The sequence below is a fragment of the Castor canadensis genome, chromosome 16 (genome assembly GCF_047511655.1).
Source record: "Castor canadensis chromosome 16, mCasCan1.hap1v2, whole genome shotgun sequence".
NCBI lineage: Eukaryota > Metazoa > Chordata > Mammalia > Rodentia > Castoridae > Castor > Castor canadensis.
In genome coordinates, this window is record NC_133401.1 from 37,957,051 (window position 1) to 37,977,411 (window position 20,361).

Consider the following 20,361-nt stretch of genomic DNA (forward strand, 5'->3'; position numbering starts at 1 on the left):
TGTGTCACCTTAGCTGGGCTGTTATACCTACTTAGTCCCACACAGTCTGGTTGTTGCTAGAAGGCATTTTGTAGAGGTAACTAACATCTACAGATGTTAAAGAGGTCATTATCCTCCATCATGTAGCTGAGCCTTGACCAGTCAGCTACGGCCTGGTCAAGAACAAAGATGGAGGTTTACCAAAGAACTAGGAATTATGCCTCAAACAGAGGTAGAACCCTTCCTGGGCCTCCAGTCTGCTGGCCACCCTACAGATTGCGTGCTTACAACTCCCATATCACATTAACATATCCCCCATTCTGAATTCTCTCTGGAGAACTCAGACTAACACAACTGTCACTCCCCTTTATAGATGAAAAAGCTTGAGACACAGAGGTTCTGTCTTGTGTCCATGGTCACCCACAGCTCAGCAGAGTCAAGGCTGCAATCCAGCTTCTTCAGGACCAGCCTTATTGACCACCCAGTATGTGCTAGGAGTCATCCAGGGTCTCTTCTTTTAAATTAACTTTTATTGAGATAATTATTTATTCAAACAATTCATAGAGATTCCTGTACATTGTGCCCATTTCTCCCCAATGACAACATTTTGCAAAATGAATTTTTGCCACTTTTGATGTGGAGAATACAGACTGTGATGTGGCACCAGTGTGTTGAAGGTCAGATGCTCAGGGAGCTCTGGTGACTTCCCTCTTGCCAAGACTGTTTCCTAGGCATGTCTGGAAACAAGTTTGGAAACCTGTAGCAGCAACCCACAAATTTATCCTTATCAACCCCTTTCCTATCTTCTCACAGGAGACCAGGCCACCCACCCTCTTGAACATCATCTTTGACACAACTGAACTGTACATGGTGGATATAGCCAAGACGATCAGTTGACCAACAAAATTCACATGGTGGTACTAGAAGTACCCGCCTGGCCAGAAACTACATTTCCCAGGATCCCTTGCGGATCATGTGACTAGTCCTTACCAATGCATGAACAGAAGGGATGCATGGCATTGTCAGGATGAAGTGTTATGAAGTAGCAGGTATGCTGTCCTTTCCTTCTCCCAGTGAGCTATTTGGATGAGGTCACAAGACGGTGAAAGAGCTTCAAAATAGAAAAAGCCTGTGTCCCAGAGCAACCATTGGAGGAAAGCCACCTAGGAGAGCTACAGGCCTGAAACATGAGCCTTTGTATGGGGACTTTGTGTGTGGGACTTTGTACGGGGGAGAAATAAACATACATCTATGTTTCAAATATACAAAAGAAGTAGAGAGCATTGTATAATAACTCTCCTTAGCCATCCAGCATTCAACTTCAAAAAATTATCAACATTTCCAGTCTTTTTCCATTGAATACTCCCACTCTACTCTTAAATTGTTTGCTGGAGTATTGTAAAGTAATCCCCAGACATCATGCACAAAGACAAGGGTAGAAACACCCTTTATTATACTGAGCCAACAAGATGAGGGTCCTTTGTCCCAGCAAGCAACCAGCCCTGCTGATGGCCTAGACACAGTAGGTTCCTAGCCACGGAATCAAACATAGCCTGTCTATTTCTCCAGGCTGTGCAGTGTTCAGAGAAGCTTGTCCAGGCTTAAGGCAGCAAGCATGCCAACCCCTTCCACCCTCTGAGAAGTAGCTCTCTGTGTTCTACTGGCCCACCTACACCCAGCCTCACCCACTCTCCCAGCCTCTACCTCCCACTTTCTCCTTCTAGGCCAGGATGATCCAGAGAGGCAGACCCAGGTGGGATCAGAAGCAGAGCATTTTTCAGGCCATGTCCTTGGCCTGGGCTGCACTGGGTGTGGCAGGATGAGGCTGTGCTGGAACAGAGCAAGCAAGCAGAGGATAGATGTTAGAACCCAGATCCTATGGCATGAGGGAGCTGGAGCCAGCAAAGCAAAACCTCTTGTGCCTTTCAGCTTAACCTGTCTTTATAGTCCTGAAGCTCAGAGACAGGATGAAGCTCTGAGATTAGAACCTCTGGAACCTGAGTCCATTCAAAAGTCATTACTGAGTACCAGTGTTGTGTATCAGTTTCATATCCAGAGCTGAGCTGAATATTGGCTAAGCCACATCCCAGCTTTGAACCTCAGACAGGCACTTGTGGGGTCTCTGACTGCCTATTGAAAATGAGGATGGGAAGATCTACTTTACTGAGGCCTAGAGAAGTCAGACTTGGGTACAGAGAAAACCCGGCACCCAGTTGGCTCTTGATGACTCACAGTCATTGCTATTTATTTATCTCTGTTAGGAACAATGACAGTGTGGGAGCCCAAGCAGGCACCCATCCAGGGAGTGGATGAGGCCCCAAGGATGCTGAACCCCACCCTCTCAGGACCTGTTTTCAGAGAAGGAAAAACAAGAATGCAGGGAGCCAAAGGACTTTCTCTGGGGGCAGCCAGGTCTAATTTTGCATGTCAGAAGAGAGGATGAGTGGAATCCTGTTATTCAGGGGCTCCTTCCTGGAAGGGGCTGGATTGGCAACAAAGTACTCCATCCCTCAGAGAGTAGCCTTGCAGCTGTCAGGAAAAGGCAGCTGCATGGCTTCTTGTCAAAAAGGTGAGACCTCAGTCCTGTGGGAAGCTGGGCAAGATGTGATAGGAAACAGGTTCTCTAGCAAAGGGTGGAGTTAGTTTAAACCCACCTCTGCTGTTGACTGACTGTGTCACCCTGGGAGAGTCTCCTCACCTCTCTGAGCCTTAGATACATGATGCTTTCCATGGGGATAATGGTACACACCTCACAAGGATATTGTAAGAAGAAAGGATGATGTATCTAAAATGCCTTCAGTGCCTGGTACCCAAGGAAGCACTCAACAAGTAGTCTTTTGCTGCTATTGGCCACAGGTTCTCCATCTTCCCTGTAAAATATACTTCTACACCCTAGCCTCTTCCCCACAGGAAAAGGTCTCTTCAAGAGAAAGATCTTGATAACTGTCTCTATTTCGGCCTCCATGACCAATTTCAGGAGTCCTGGTGGCTCTACCTTCAAAATGTCCAGCTATCCCTCTGTACCCAAGAGTGTTCCAGATATTAAAATCCGCGGATACTCAAATTCCTCACACAGAATGACGTAGTATTTGCATAGACCCTATGCACATTCTCCGCATACTTTAAATTACATCTACACGCTGTATAACATCTTATACAATGCAAATTATTTTTGTGCTATATTTTAAAGGATTTTCAAATCATTTTTTATTCTTGTATTACTTTTTTTGATACAGAATTCATGGATATGGAGGACCCACTACCTCCAGTCTCCCCACCTTCCCCACCACTGCTGCCCACCTACTAGTACTCCCACTCTCTATTTCCGCTCTGCTGCAAGCCTGGCCGGTACTCCTACCTACGTGTCCCTCCTAAGCCAGCTCTCTACAGGGCCATCTCACCTTTTTTCCTGTTTTATTGTGACATAGATTTTAAGCCTATAGAAAAATTGCAAGAATAGCACAAAGCCTTTGTACATAGTCTTTACTCAGCTTCTCACATTCATTTTGCCATTCTTTGTCTCTCTGTATCTATAGGTTCTGTATTCACTGATTCAACCAACTGCAGACCAGAAATACTCAGAACAAATTGTAGCTGCAGTGAACATGTACAGACTTTTTCTGGTCATTTATTCCCTAAATGATATAGTTTAACAGCGATTTATATGGCACTTACATTGGGCCCAGTATTCTAAGTCATCTAGAGTGGATTTAAAGTGTAGGGATGATGTGCAGAGGTTATGTGCAAATTTTACATTAGAGACTTAGGCATCTTCAGATTTTGGTATCCACAGCAGGGTTCTGAAACAAGTCCTCCTCCAATACCATGGGATGACTGCATGCAAGTTTTCTGTAAAACATTGGAGTAAGTGGCAGGGCAATGCTCCCTTTACTCCTAAGTACTTCAGTGGTACTTTCCTATAAACAGAAATACTGTCTCCCATGACTATATTATGATGATCAAAAACAGTGGTATTTAAAAAATGGTGGTACTGGGAGGGAGGGGAGGAGAGGATGGGGACGGGGGCAGGAGGGAGAAATGACCCAAACAATGTATGCACATGTGAATAAATGAATAATTAAAAAAAGAAGAAAGTATATAGTCTGTATTATAAGAATGTAAACTTAATATAGAACCGCAAAACAAAGTGAACATTCAATAAAACCTATCTTATTGATTATTTTTTTTAATGGTGGTATTGATACAGTACTAGTAGCTAATCTATAGACCTTATTCACATTCTGCCTATTGGCCCCAAAGAAAGGTCTGAGCTGGACATTTCATCTTGTGGCTTTGTCCCTTTAATTCCCTTTTCCTTGAGACAGTTCCTTGGTCCATCTTCACCTGTCATGACCCTGGCACAATTTGTGCTTGTCTAGTATTTCCTCATATGACAAATTTTGTTTTATTTATATTATTTTACAGTTCTGGGTGTGGACTCCAAAACCATACAACCTGCTAGGCAAGTGCCCCACTGTGGAGCTACACCCCCAGCACCACAGGGAGCCTTTAGGGTAAAAGTTCTAAACACTGCAATGGCTGTCACCAGGCCCAGAGCAAATGCCTCCCAGGCTCTCCTATGAAGCCTTTGCCTGACTCTCTCTCCAATTCAGCACTCTGTCTCATCCTCAGTGTCCTAGCTCTGGCCCTCCTCTCTAGTGGCTTATGGGAGCTTGAGGTATTCCCTGTCTTCTCACTTTTCACTGGCCATTAGCACACATGTGTGTCCCCTTCTCCAATAAAGCATCTTCCTCAACCCATGTGATGTTGTACAATCTGTCCCACATGCTGAGAGTGATCAGGGAGACCAAAAGGGACACAGACAGACTTGGGCATCTAATGCTGTGGTGTAAAATTTCCTAGCTGTGTGGCCATGGACAAGCTGCCTATAACGTCTCTGATCCTCTATTTCATCACCTGAAAGAGGATTGAGATAATAAATGTAGAAGTGCCTGACACATCATGGGTTCTTCTCCCTTACCCCTTTCTAGTTGGTAAAATAATAAGACCCATTCCATTTGCTAGAGAAATTGGAAGGGATTTATGATGGGTTGAGGGTGGCTCCTCCACTCAAACCCTGGGACCTGTATATTACTAAGGATTTTTTGTTCTGGTGGCCACACAGCTAGGAAGTTACACCAGTTCTGGTGTGACTGGGCTTTGAATTCAGCCTTCACACTTTCAAAGCAGGTACTCTATCACTTGAGCCACACCTCCATTCTACTTTACTCTGGTTACTTTGGAAATGGGGTCTCTCAAACTATTTGCCTAGGCTGGTCTCAAACCATGATCCTCCTGATCTCAGCCTCCCAAGTAGCTAGGATTACAGGTGTTAGCCACCATCAGCTGGCTGATAACTAAGGATCTTGAGATAAAATATTATGGATTATCTGGGTGAATTCTAAATTTGATGACACATCTTTATGAAAGACACACAGAGGAGAACACACGCACAAAGAGGAGACAATGATGTGAGATTGGGCAGAAACTGGAGTGATGGGACTATATGCCGAGATACACCAAGGCTTGCCAGCAGCCACCAGAAGTTAGGAAAAAAGTGTGGAATGAGCTCCCCCAAGCTTCCAGAGGGAGCCTGGCTTTGAACACCTCTGTTTTGGACTTATAGCCTCCAGATCTGTGAAAGAATAAATACCTGTTTGTTTTAAGTCCCAAGTCTGTGGAAATTCGTGGCCACAGTCCTGGGATACTTATACAGGAAAGAGCTTTGGCAGAACAACTCCTGAAGGCCCTCGCCCAGGGGGGCTTTTATAGGATGCGGCTCTCCACAACCAGGGCTTTATTCTATCTCCACCAGGGTGGGAAGACAGGGCAAGTACACATCTCCCAGTGGGCCAGATGAGGCCTCAAGGTGCAAGACAGAAGTTTTCCAAGCTTCTGTATCCCCTTCTCAGTATCCCCTTCCTTCTAGAGTACAGGGACAAACATGAGAGTGACCCATCGGTGCAGAGTCATAGTCTGCTCCAATTCAGGTAGCAGAGCTGGCTATTCACAGAATGTGTTAGTCATACTTTTCATTGCTGTGACAAAATACCTGAGAAAAACAAACTTAAAGAAAGGAATTACTTATTCTGACTCACAGTTTCTGAGATTTTAGTCCATGGGCTTTTGCTCTATTGACTCTGGCCCCATGGTGAAGCACCTCATGGCAGGGAGCATGTGGGAGAGGCTACTCACTTCCTGGTGGACAGGAAGCAAAGGGAGCAGCAGGACAAGACAGAGCCCCCAAGGAGCTCACTTCATATATAAACCATAGTGCAGAGGTTGTCTGGGGATGATGACTGCCAGCACCCAGGGACCTTAAGGGTCATTGGGATATTACAACTCCCCTGTCATGGTGGTACCATAGAGTCACTAGTTATGGGTACAGGTTGCCTCCCCCACCCCCATAGCACATTGCTTAGCCAACACAAAGTAAGATTCTAGGTCCCTTTTCAGACCATTCTGCTTACTGATCCAGTCTATTCTAAATCCACAATGCTTCCACTGCATCACTTGCTTCCCTAAAGTACTTGGTGTCTTTATTCTAAATCTAACATTTGATGACATGGCTCTTGCCTTGGCCCAGGAATGTCCTTGGTAGTCCCAGATAGCTTGTGCAGGCAGCAGGGAGACCATGGCTACAAATTCTTGGTGTGACCCAACACCAAGGCTTAGGTTTACTTTCATCCAGAGACATCTCAGATCTTCTGCAGCCTCCCAAGAGAAGGCCCCAAAGCTCTGTTGAATAGATCATAGTGGGGGTGAGACTGGAAATGCTTTCTGGCAAGGTTAACTGCCTGAGTTTTCTTTTCCTGGGAAAAGTCACCTCCCAGCTAGTATGTATCAGCTAGGCCATCCCTGTTCTGCCCCACCCCCACCATTGTTAGGGCTAGCTCAGGGGCTGCTAATGAAGTCTCCTGCATGTTGTATTCATTGGCAGAAAGAAGAATATGTCTCTGGGAACAGCAGACTCCAGGGAGATAGGACCACGTGGGAGGCGGTAGAGGTGGCTGTTTCACACCCTGTCACAACTGAGGTAGAATTTCCTCTTCGGAGCTGAAAATGTGACCTACTTCTTTGTACAAAGGATGCTGTTTCAGCACTTGGATGACAAAGGAAGGTAAAATATATGTTCCTCTGCAGACAAACAAGAAAAAGAAAGGTCTATGCAGTGGATTGCCACACACATTGTTCCCACAGCATAACACACCCGGCTCAGCTCTTCCATCTACCAAGTCCCTCATTATGCCTTGGAAGTCAGCTGGAGGGGCTCCCCAAAACAGCTTTCTGTGACCCTTTCCTGATGAGCCACCAGCACTGGGGGCAGAGTTGGAGCCTTTTGAGTTGAACATGGAACTGTTCCAGCTGAGAAAGGGACCATGTCTGTTGTGAATAGGGCCACATTTCCAGCCCCTAGCACAGTGCTGGCACACAGGGAGATCAGGAAAGTTCACTCATCAAACATAGGGTTTGGGCAAGTGGGCTCAACTTTCTGAGATTCAGTGTCTTCATCTGACCACAGGCCTGGTATTCAGCAGCTCCTTTAGGAAGTCCTTCATCTCAACACACTAAGGAGGTAGGTTCTATTACTATTTTCATGGTACAAAGACATGAAATAACTTGCCCAGTGTCTCACAGTTGCTATACAACCAATATATTTTCCTCTACTGTGTTTGAAGATCAAATTTAAATGCATATGTTTGTGTTACGTCAAAGCAGTTCGATACCTGGCACATGGTAATTACTCAACGAGTAAGACTTGTTTATTATCATTGTTATTCCAAACTGCTCCCAGCACCTCCAGGCACTACTATGTCAAACAGCTCTTATCCAATTCCTCCCCTGGACAGAGGTCATCTCTAAGCACAAGCCTTCCTGAGTAGGTGCTAGTCAAATGCTAAAAGAATAAATGCAATGACTGAGATGATTCTAAACCCAATTTCAGCTTCTAAAACCAAAGATGCAGATCTCGAGGAGTTGTATGAGTCTTTTCTGCTTTGTTTGTGACAGGGCCTCAGTAGGTAGCCCAGGATGTCTTTGAACCTGCAATACTACCTCAGCCTCCTGAATGTGCCACCACACTAATTTGAGTCTTGAAGCCACTTCTATGAAACGCCATTGTCACTGATGCGTAACATTTCATTGTAATCATCTCTGTGATGTGAAGAAAATGCCCCACATGAGAAACCCTTTTATCACTTTATTCTCCATAGATATATCATGCTAAAACCAACCGAAAGAAAATGGCAGTGTCGCTGTCCAGCATTCAAGATCCACTAGGCCACTACTATGGTGATAAAAGGAATCTAGAAGGACTTCTGCTTCTCTCTGTCCCTTATCCAGCTTGTGTCCCAGAAGGGGTCATTAGACGGGCTGGATCATTGCAGGGAAATGTGTTTGCCTTGTTGATTCTATAGAAAGAGAGGTGGAGCTCACCAGGACTTATACCGACCCAGGAAGGGGGCTCAGGCACTGGCAGACAGAAAGTAATAAGCACACTTTGCACTCTGGCATGGCCTCTGGAGCTCAGCACAGAGGGCAAGAGATGAGAGAGAGGAGGCAGGCACAACCCCTGCAGGAGAGGAAACAACAGAGGGAACAGAGAGATCAAAGGGCCTTGGTGTTAGTGCAAAGGAGAGAACAGTGACTCTGGCCTCAATTTCCCCATCTATAAAATACGAGTGTGGGTTGAGTGAGTATCCTTTATCCAAAATGTTTAGGACCAAAATTGTTTGGGATTCCAGATATTTGCATATGCATAATGAGATATCTGGGGGATGGGACCCAAGTCACTTTTTACATGTAGACCTTGCATACCTAGCCTGAGGTAATTTTTATGTTTTTGTGAGATATGGTCTTACTGTGTAACTCAGGCTGGCCTGGAACTTTCTGTGTAGCCCAGGCTGGGCTACAGCTTCCTTGTGCTTCAGCTTCCCAAGTGCTGGGATTACAGCCATGTGCCATTACATCTGGCCAACTTTGTATGATTTTAAAAATAGTGGCTGGGCATAGTGGGTCACACCTGTAATATCAGCTACTTGAGAGGCAGAGATAGGAATACCACAGTTCAAAGCCAGCCTGTGTAAACAGAAAGTTAGTGAGAACTTATGTCAAAGAACAAGGTGAGTGCAATGGTACATGCCTGTTATCTTAGCTCTGTCAGGGAGATGAACTGGACAACTCCAGTTTTTGGGGAGGCATAGGTGAGAGAATTACATTCTAAGGCTAGCCTGGACCGAAAGCACAAAACAATATCTGAAAAATGACTAAAGCAAAAAGGCTGGAGGCACTGCTCAAGGTAGTGTTTTCTTACACACTCAAGCACAAGACCATGAGTTCAAACCATAGTACCTCAAAAAATAATAATGATAATTTTGTGCATGAAATAAGTCTTCATGGTATGGAGCTTTCCACTTGTGGTATCATGTCAGAGCGTGAAGCATTTCAAATTTCTGCCTTTCAGATTAAGGATGCCTTATCCATAGTAATAATAGGGCTGGCTTCATGTGGCTGTTGTGAGGAATTAAGATGGTGTGCGTAAAGCACCTCTTATTTACTGGCGTATGTAGGACCCTGAACCAGTGGCAGGTGTTTGCATTAAGCAGGCAGTTGAGCACAGTGGTCAGGAATGTTGTCACTCCTGATTTGGGCCTTCCTGGCCCTATCCATACCTCTTCAGAGACAGAACAGTGGGTGGTTAAGACCACAGGCTCAGGTTGGCTGAGGCTAAATCCCAGTTCTGACACAAACTAGTTAGGGGTTCCTTGGGCACTTGTATTAACTGCTCTCTGCTTCAGTTTCCCCATCTGCAGCATGGGAAGGGTCACGATTTATCTCACAGCCTTGCTGTGAGGATTAAAGGAGTAACATGCTTAAAAGGTCTATGAGCCATACCTGGCATGCAGTTACAACCTTAGTAAGTGTTGGTAGTTTTTATTTTTCAGAGGTCCATCATGGGCACAACATTAGGGCTAACAAACTGCAGACCACTTTGTTTTGGATGGAGACATCAATAGCACTTGACAACTAAAGAATATGGCAGCTGGAGTTGTTAAAGCCTGAATGAGCTGGTCAGACTGTGTGTTGGCAATCCAAAACTTGGGAGAACCAGAACCCCTTGCTCAGAGTTTAGGGACATCTCTTGATGTTGCCAGCTCCCCACTGAGCTCCTGCTGATCTTCACAGAGCCTGTTCCTCACCCAAGCCTGCCATCTTGGTTTGGCCTAATCACATTTTCTCACAGGACATCCATTCTTGCTCAGGATTGTGAACTCAAGAAAAGGCCAAAAAAATAATACATTGGAATTCCATCTGGCCCTCCACCACCTGGCTATTCTTCAGGCATCTCTGTGCTTTTTCCTCATCACCAGCTAGGCAATGTCACCTGATTTTACTTTCCAAGGCTTCTCTTGGCAACAGCCTTACCATCTACTATGATTTAGCCTTCCTCTAGGTGAGTGGTTCTCAAACAGGAATGATTTTGCCTCCAAGGCTCGCCCCCTCCCACCAGGAGACATATGACAATGTCTGGAGACACTTTTGATTGTCAAAGTTGGGGTAGAGGGAAGAAAGTACTATTGACATTTTTGGACCAAAATCAGAAATGTTGCTAAACATCCTACAAATGCACAAGACTGACTCCTACAACAAAGAATTTTCCATTACCAAGGCTGAGAAGCTTCACTCTAGGAATTCTACTGAATAAAATGGTCTATGTCTTGTTATAGTACAAAAGCATAAAAATGAAAGCAAAATTCCTGCTCCATCCCCCATAATCTCCCTACCCAGAGATATCCACAGACTAGATTTTGGTGTCATCACTCCAAACCTTTCCCTGCACATTTACATGTAGATTTATAGATCTGTATAATCTGACAGAAATACACTTCTGCTATATGTACTTTCAACTGGTATTTTTTTTCTTTCAACATCCCACAGGCACTTCTCCCCTGTCAACAAATGTGGATTTGCAACATCCTCTGTAGAAGTCTGTGTGGCATTCTGTAGTAGGAATGCAACACTTTATTTAGACAATCCCTTATTGATGGATATTTTAGATCATTTCCGGTATTCTGCTGTTATAAATATTGTGATAAGTATCCATGTATCTACATCTTAGTGCACTTGGTCTGAGTCAATCCTTAAGATAAATTCCAAGAGTGGAATTACTGGCCAAAGAATAACAGACCCTTTTAGGATTTTTGATACTCAATGCCAAGTCGCCACTCGAACAGGAATATTAATTTATACAGTCTCCACCAGGGCACAGGGGTGCCATCTCTCTGCCCCTCCCGCATGCTTGATGTTATCATCTTATTCTGAGAAAGCAATTTTCAGCCCTAGCTGAGAATAGCCAAGAATGCTCAAAGCAAAGCATCGAAGTTTGACAGTTGACTCCTGTAAGTTGTTGGAAACTTCTGGAGCCTGACTTTCTTGTCTTCTCCCCTTCAACCCCTCTGTCTTTAAATACTTTTCACCCAAGCCAAGGTAGACCAGAGGAACTTAGTGAAGAGATTGGAGCTCCACGCTTTTGGGTTGCAGCTCCACACCCTGTGGTTCTCTCCATTTGGCTGGGAATTCTCCTTGGTCTCCCTTTCTCTGGCTGTTACCTCCCTGTCTTTTAAGGGATCGGGAATGTGTGCTCCCATCAGGGTACTCTCTCTCGCTCCCCTTGCCTTAACCTGAAGCTGCCTGTTCTTTATGTTCTCATGGTCATCTCTGTATTGCCAGTGAAGAATAACATGATACAACAGTCCTCCCTTATCCATGTGGACATGTTCAAGACAGTATAAATTAGGCACGGTGAGAGAATAACAACAATAGCCAATAATAAAATAGAACAATTAAAATAATATACTGCAATAAAAGTTATGTGAATGAGGTCTTTCTCCCTCTCTCAAAATGTCTTATTGTACTATAGTCACCGTTGATTGATTGATTGATTGATTGATTTGTTTGTAGTGCTTGAGATTGAACCCAAAGCCTCATGAATGTTAGGCAAGCACTCACCCACTGAGTTACACCCCTCCCCCAGCCCCTGTGATAAGGTGAGATGATACAACACCTACATGGTAAGATGAAGTGATATGGCATTGGGCTGCTCTGTAAGAGCTACTTGAACCACAAGCACTGTGATTCCACAACAGTGGCTCTGATAACCGAACCCATGTTCATCTGCTCTCTGTGTGACAGGCCAATTGAATCAAGAGACAAGGTGTTCAGGCAAGGGAGACAACTGCATTTGAAAAGCTAGCTGATGGGAAGATGGAAGACTGTCGTCCAACATCAGGTGGAGAAAGGGGATGCAAATAAATTCAAGAGGTTGTTTTTGAATTGCAGGCCAGGTGTCATGAGGGTCAGCTGTCTCTGGCTGATGCTATCCAGACCTCCTGAGGTTTCTGTAATTCAAACAACTTCTTGTTAGTGTAGACAGCCATCTTTACGCCTTTCATTAACAGACCATGTGTTTCCTTCCTGCCGCCTATGTGCTTTTAGGCTGTTTGTGTCCACTCTGTGTCTGCTGTCTTCCAGAGCTGACAGACTTTTCAATATGGAGTTAATGCTGCTACAAGATGGCCACTATGTAACTAGTGGGCAGGTCATGTATACAGTTTGCATATGCTGGGCACAGGAATGACTCACCTCCCAGATGGAATGGCACAAGATTTCACCACACTTTTCAGAATACCTTACAATTTAAACCTTACACATTGTTTAGTTCTGAAACTTTCCATGTAATATTTTTGGGCCATGGCTAGCTGCAGGTAACTAAACTGCGGAAAACAAAACCATGGTCAGGGGAGAAGGCTACTGTAATGCTTCATGTGGACAGAACAACTTTAAGTTTAGAGTACTTGGATTTTCTTTTGTTTGGGTTTCCACGATTCCTCCCGATAACCACATGAAGCAGTTATTATCATTCTTCTCCCAAAGTTCATGTGTCAAAACCTTAACTCCTAAATGCATAGGTTGGTGGTATTTGGAAGTTGGGGCTTTGGGGAGGTGATTGAGGCTAGATGAGTCATGAGGTGGGCCCTTTCTAATGACATTAGTGACTTTATAAGAAGAGGAAGAGAAACCTGAGTTTAAGTACTCTACAATGAGATCATGGGATGCCCTTTCATTTTTCTTGATGCAATGGCTAAGACTCAGAGAGAGGGAATTTTGAGCTTAGTCCCACTGCAGGAGATCAGTAAGGCAGGTGGATTTTGAACATGAGCACCTCGTTTTAAAATGCACCTGGGAGGGCTGGGGATGTGACTCAAGTGGTACAGTGCTTGCATAACAAGCACAAGAACCTGAGTTAAAACCCAAGTACCACAAAAAAAAGCACCTGGGATTTGTTTTAATGAGGTATTAAAATAAATCAGGCAACATGAAGACACAACAGTGACTGTCATAAAGGCAGAAGTTCTTATACTCGGAGATCCTAGGAATAAGAGACCCAATAAGTCATGCAGGCCACTGGGGAACCACAGGTCAGGCAGCAAGCAGAGGGACAAGGGGATGCTTGATTAGAAGCCTTCCTATGGGAAGAACATTTAGGATTGGCTAGTTTGAATAATTTCAGAGGACTCTAGGCATCAGAGCTACCTTGTGGTAATTGAGGCAGGGAACAGTGGCTTGATACATGAGGGTTTAATAGAAGAAGTGGTAGGAAGATGGCTTGGTTGGCATATGAAAAGGCAAACTAAAGGGGATTCATCTGCTATCTCTGAAAGATGGCTGGTCCTGGAAGGAACAGCTGCTCCCACTCAGTGAGGTCCCATACATGAGAGCATTAGGAACAAAGAAAATAATATACTGTACAACCTTCTGACTCCATAATGCCAACTGAATCTGTTCAGCCTGTGCTCTTGTCTGCCTTTCTCCCAAACTTTCCACAGAAACCCATCATTCCAAGTAGCTATCACACACCAAGAGTCTATGGTTGTATGTAGCCGGAGGGAATGGAATACTATGATTGGTCAAGACTGAGTCATGTGCCTACCTTAAAGAGAAAAGAGCTTAAGAGTGTTACCAAAGAAGGAAGAAGTTCCTGGGGGAATGTTTTGGATAATCGAAGACCATATCCTTTATACTCTTTTATGGAGTACCTTGTTCACCCTTCCCCAAGGGACTTCTGGGGATAGGATGCCCTAATGCAAGGAGATGGAATGCTAGGAATTTTAGGCACTATAATTGAAATTTAATGAAAGTATTTTGGCTTCAAAGAAAAATTGGTTTCTAGACTTGAAAATGATCCCATCTTTTTTGTCAATGCTACCTCACCAGCAAATTGCCAGAGTGAAAAACTTTAGCATTTATATACATATTGTACAATGGTGTGGGAGTTTAGGTTTCTAAAATTAGAAGGCATCTTACAATTGAAGTGCATATTTAATGTGTTACTAGGCAATAGAGTTTATTAGTTTAAAATGAGAGCTCTTTCATTGGATGACTGTAGCCCAAATCATGGCTCTACTGGTTCCTAGCTGCGTAATCAAATGACTTAACTTTTACTGTGATCTCCTTTTCCTGCATGTAAAATGGTGCTAGTAATATTATCTACCTCGCCTAATTGTAGACAAATAATTTTTGAAAAACAGAGATGATTGAGCTTAGTGGCAGACACACAGAAAAATCTTAATAAATATTAGCTATTATTTTTACTTTTAAACCCCTAAAGCTGAAATTGAATTACTGGTTTTAAAGTCAGGATTCTTGATGAGAAGTCACAGAAACACACTTTTAAAGGGAAAGTGAACTTTTAGGAAGAGCTATCAGGACTCACATAATTGATAGGAGGCTAGAAACACGGAATCAATATGGGGGCAGAACACAAAACAGATCTGGGGGATCAAGAATCAACTAGCACAATCAGAATCAGAAACCACTTTAGTTATTTCAGATAGTAGGTATTTAATATAGGGAATTGGTTATAATGATGTTGAAAGGGCTGAAGAGCAAAAGGTAGAAGGAGCAAAAGAAAATAGGGTAGCTATTTATAAGATGGGAGGCTGCTACCACACATAGGCTGGATCGTATGCGCTCACATGCCCCACTGAGATGCTGGAGGTGCCACTGCTCCTGGTTAGAACCTCATTACTGTGGCTGAGTAAAATTCCAGAGCATACTCCAGCAGATGCATCTTTAGGCACTGCTGCTACTGGAAGCTTCCTATAGTTCTGATCACTTGTTTGCTGTTTTTAAAAAAATAACAATAATTGCCAGAAACCTGAAAGTTGTGAGGACAACTAATCACAGACTGGAACCTCTAAAAGTGGGACAAAATAAAACCTTTTCTCTTTATAAGCTGAGAATATCAGTTATTTGTTAGTGACAGAATGCTTCCTAAAGAAATTCTAGAAATTTAGCTAGTCCCAATGAAACATCAACCTTTCTTGAATGTCTACTGTTAAGAATGGTCTGCAAGATCATAAAGATATTCTTACCAACTTTCTGAGCAGGAAGCAGACACTGCCCACTACTGTATCCTTTGAGTGCCAAGGACAGAAATCAAGTCCTCTGAATCATCTACTGAAATCCCTCTCAACTTGAAGTAACAGAAAAAGTACTCTTTGGGTAATGGTGGGACTCCAGGCCCAGCTCCTCTCCCATTCTCCATTCTCCACCCTTCTCCACCTCAATGGTCAGCTCATCATGGCAGGAGTGCATGGCGAAGCAAAACTACTCACTTCCTGTCCAGAGAACAAAAAGAGTAAGAAGGGGCCTAGAGTCCCTCCTTCAAGGGCACACCCCCAAATGACCTAAAGACCTCCAACCAGGCCCCACTTTTCAAAAGTTCCATCACCTGCCTATAATGCTACTCTGGGAACCAGGCCTTCCATACATGGGTCTTTGGAGGACACTCAAGAGCCAAACTATGGTAGAAGGCCTATATGAATCTTTCCCTTGGACTTGATCCAGGCCACTCAGGCAAGAGGGCTGGGATGAGGCCATCTTAGGCCTGTTCAAAAGAACCACCTAGAAGGGCTCTTTTAATTTTTTTTACTGTTATTTACTTATTTTTAGCATAGTGGGAACTGAACTCAGGGCCACAAGCCCTCTACCACTTGAACCATGCCCCCTTGTCCTTTTGGATTTGGGTCTGTTTTTCAGATAGGATCTTATGCTTTTGTCCAGATAGGCTTCAGGCCTCAATCTTCTTACCTCCCAAGTAGCTGGAATTACAGATATGAGCTACTGCACCTGGCCCAGTTGCTGGAGTTTTAAGAGCTGGAAGGAGGCAGCTGATCCTGAAGGTTACAGACAGAGGAATCAATGAGTTTCAAAAGATGACATCACCATATTGAAGGATTGCATCCGGGGTCTCTGAAAAATCCCAGGAGAGTCAGCTGTAGATATTTGAATGAGGATAGCTTAAGGTGAGCCCCATCAAGTGAGGTCTTTTTGCTCTCTTACCTCTCTTCTGTCCTCCCTGACCTCTGGGTCTCACCCAAGTGCAAGAGTAACTGCAGCTAGTAAGTGATAAAGAGGGTGAGTGAGAAGACAAAAGAAAAAAAAAAGTCATACCTTCCCCTCTTCCCAGCAGCTAAGTCTGGCTTTTGCCCAAGCAGCCTGCTCACTTCTCTTGGCCTCTTCTACCATGCTCTAGTAGGCCATAGTCATGGGTAAAAATGGAATGCAGGTGAATCCTGCAAGGCCCCTGCATCTAGAAGCTCATGGTCTAGTGTAAAAGTCTGGCACCTAAGAGATAATTACCAACAGATGGTGTGCACACAGAAACAGAGACTCCTCTTCATTGAATGCCTTGGACTAGGCACTTTGCCTGAATGACCTCACTTAATTCTCCTAAAAACCTCAGAAAATGGCTACTGCTTTGCCCATTTTATAAGTGAAGTACAGTCTAAAGGTCAAGTGGATTAGAATTCATTCCCCATCAGAAGAGGCAGTGGTAGCAGGTGGGCTTTGAAAGAAAGGGATTGGAAAGGATGTGTGCATGAGAGAGACAAGTGCATTCCAAAAAAGTAAGTCAGTATTTTCAGAGGCCGTGTATTTGTGTGGGTGCAAGACACCGTTTCCATAGCTGCTGGTTGGTATTTATAGCCTCTTAGGCGCCTGACAAGTTCTAAGCCCTCCCAACTTGCTCCATCCCCTTAACGGCATTTCTATAAAGGAGGTGTGGCCCAGAGACCCACAGACCTCAAAGGAGAGAAGCCAGAAGTAGAATCCAGGTCTGTCTCAATCTTGAAAGAGCTTCTTTGGGGAGGGCAGAGCAGGGTGGACTGTGGAAGGGTGCTCTAGCTGCCCACCCCCCTTCTTTAGAACTAGCCATCTAATTTCCTTTTAGGGACTCAGAGCTCCCCATTCCTCCACTTGCTTGCTTTGAGGACCTGCCTCTGCACCATAACTGATCAATATACTGAATCACCCTGACCACATTGATTGGCTCAGAGAAGTTCCCAGTCCAATCAGAGTAGCTTGAAAATGTGTTTCTGTAAAGAGGCTTTCTTTTCACCTCTCATGAACTAGAAAGACTGGAGCTGAAGTTCCTTCCCCCACCACCACCCGCACCACCTTTTTTTGCTAATTTGCATGCATTTATTTTATTCTATTCACTTTGTACATTTGTTATACAATGAGCACAAAGTACACATATCTACTCTGTTTTCCATGGCCAGGTCACAGCCAAGTGGCAAAACAGGAAGACATGTATAAAAAGAGCTCAGGTGTCCTAGACAAGCCACACTACCTGCCACACAGTGTTTTTAAAACTATAAATATTGCCACAGGAGGATCTCTCATTTTCTCAGTGAACACAAGGCTTATGCCAGGACATGAGACTAGGGTACAGCAAGTCTTAAGCTGCAGGGGTGAGAGCTTCAAACATGGAGGAGGGATGCAGAAAGCAGTTCTGCACTGATTGGAGGGTTCAGAATTGGGAGGCAAGGAATGGGGACAGGATCCCCCTAACATGGGTATCTGGTGGCCAGCAGCACTCTCCCTGAACCTGGCTGGCACAGCCATTTTTTGGGGGGGGAGCTAAGTGTTCTCTATAACAATCCATGGGGAGTCTCAGGAACTATTTGTACCCTTCACTAATAACCGCTCCCAACAGACTTGCAGGAGCAGTGCATCCCAGGTGGGTCATCAGGCAACTGCATTTCATGTCACAGCAGCAAATAGGAGCTCGAGATTACAGTTAAAACTGGTTTGAATTTTTCTGTGGGCTGGACCAGTGCCTCCAATCTCTCGGCACTTCCAACAAGCCAAGATGGATCCAGCCTCGGGCTTTGACACACCCAGTTTATGCCAGATAGATTCTTCTGCCATCTATTCGCCTGGCCACCTCATCATCCAACTCTCAGCCTGATTGCCATTTTCCCTATAGCTCCCAGCACTAAGGCTCTGCTCACAGCCCCTCCCCTGGGTGCCTGTGGCCAGGCTGTGAGCTTCCCAAGAGCAGGGACAGCTTCTCTAGTATTCTCCCCTCTGTCCCCACTAGCCAAAACAGTGCCCAACACATGCTTGCTGCCTAAATAATTAAACTAAGGGCAGGAACTGTGTCTGATTCATCCCAAGGCGGATTTCACTCAGGGCTGGCTTCATGGGCATGTGACCAATGCCATCAGACAAGACTCAGTGCTCAGACAGAAGGGCCCTGCACTTGGGCACCATCAGCACCATTACCATCACGGTCTCAAAATTCTTCATGATCTTGTCTTTGAATTGGTTCTGCAAGTGAAATCTGAGGGGATAAGGGAGAATGCACTGGGGACCTGGAGCCTTGGCTCATACACAGCCTGCCCTCCCAGCCTCCTCAGAAAAGGTTTTCAGATGCCCTTTCCCCTGGTAGTGCCCCTTCCACCCTGTCCCATGACTACTGCGACCTCTACCCAGCAGGCATGCAGAGTAGAGGAATCAGACATGCACACTCAGGGGCATCTTGTAGCAGGGGGACAGTCCCCTCCAGGGCTAATAAGCACCACCGTGCATCTGGTGGAAGGCCAGCTGGAGGCTGAGGCTTAATAAGATCTGGGGCTTCTATACACCAAACATGTGCTGGCATGGAGGTCTGGAAGGCACGTTGTGGGGAAAGTGTTGCTTATGCCATGGCATCTGTCAGCCCATCCTTGTTAGTCAGGCTTTTGCATCACTGTGACAAATACATGAACTTAAGGGAAGAAGCTTGCATAGGTTTCAGCCCTTGGCGGTAGGGCATGGCAGAGCAAAACCGCTCGCTTCCTGGTGTCCAGGAAGCAGAGAAGGCGGAGGGGGGCAGTGTCTGTGCTCTTGGCTTTCTCCTTTTCCTCCTTTTTATTCCATCTGGGACCCTTAGCTTATGGGATGGTGCTGCCCACATTCAGGACAGGCCAGACACCCCCCACCCCAGTTTATCCTGTCTGTAAACACCCTCACAGACACACTCAGAAGTGTGCTTTACTAATTTCCTAGGCATGTCTCAATCCAATCAAGTTGAAGTCAAGACTAACCATCATGCCACCCTAGCCAGGGCAGGTGGTGTCAGTCCAGTGGGTAGCAGGAGGGGGACCCAGCAGACCTCAAACCCAAATGGGCAGAGGTGTCCCGGATCACAGGGTGAAACCCCCACACCTGTGACTTCTGCCCTATCCCTGCTAGTGTCCCCAGGCTCAGAGTATGCCAGGCTCTGTGCCTGGCATGACTGCTTCTCTCTTCCTCCTTTCAGCTCTCGTGCATCTGCCTTATTTGTCTCTTGTGGTGACTTGAGGCTCCCTCCTCGGCTGAGTCATATAATACAAACTGTAATTTCAGTGATTTTGCTTATGTGTTAAATGCTCTGGCATTTGTGTTAAAATTGGAACAGGACAGTGTAAAGATGGGCAGTAAATTAAAGCTAATAAAATTTAATGTTTCTTTGTTTAGAATGACATCATGTAGCAAATGCAAATCACCATAGAAAGTGCAGAGAGACCGTGGAAGAAAGAACTCTCCTTGAACCTCTTCAACACTTTTTAAATGTTCTTTGTGCACTCATTTTCACTAGCCCTATGCCATCTCTTGTTTATTGAATGAAAGAATAATAAGTTCCCAAATAAATATTTTACTAAAACATAGAGCACGTTCATTATTTTCTATTTTTGAACAGCACTGTATGTGATCAGGATTGCAGACATGTTACCAAATACAAGAACATCTGAACAATCAAATTACCCTCGAATCATGCATAACCTTATGTTGCTTAATGAAGGGGCTAGGCTTTGAGACATGTCTTCTTAGACAATTTTGTCATTGTGGAAACACCACTGAGTGCACCTACACAAACCTAGATGGTCTAGTCAATCACTCTAGGTGTCAGATGGCCTCAATACAATCAGAAGCAGTAAACAAGACACAGACAAGACTGCTACTGGCACACCATGTTTATTGTTTCACAGTGAACTTTTTAATAACTAGCAG

At 44.7% G+C, this 20,361-nt stretch overlaps 1 long non-coding RNA gene across 4 annotated transcripts in view; it reads left to right on the forward strand.

Annotated features, from left to right (window-relative positions):
* The window catches only part of LOC141418157 (uncharacterized), a 49,774-nt gene extending 29,756 nt beyond the window's left edge, over nucleotides 1-20,018 (forward strand). For 2 of the 4 annotated variants that reach the window (XR_012442863.1, XR_012442865.1), the window contains exons 4-5: nucleotides 6,920-7,099; nucleotides 19,828-20,018. This is a non-coding gene — a long non-coding RNA (uncharacterized lncRNA). Of the gene's footprint in view, nucleotides 1-792; nucleotides 1,475-6,919; nucleotides 7,100-19,827 lie in introns of those variants that run through there. The other 2 variants (XR_012442862.1, XR_012442864.1) reach the window with 1 other exon arrangement.
* Nucleotides 20,019-20,361: the final 343 nt, after the last annotated feature.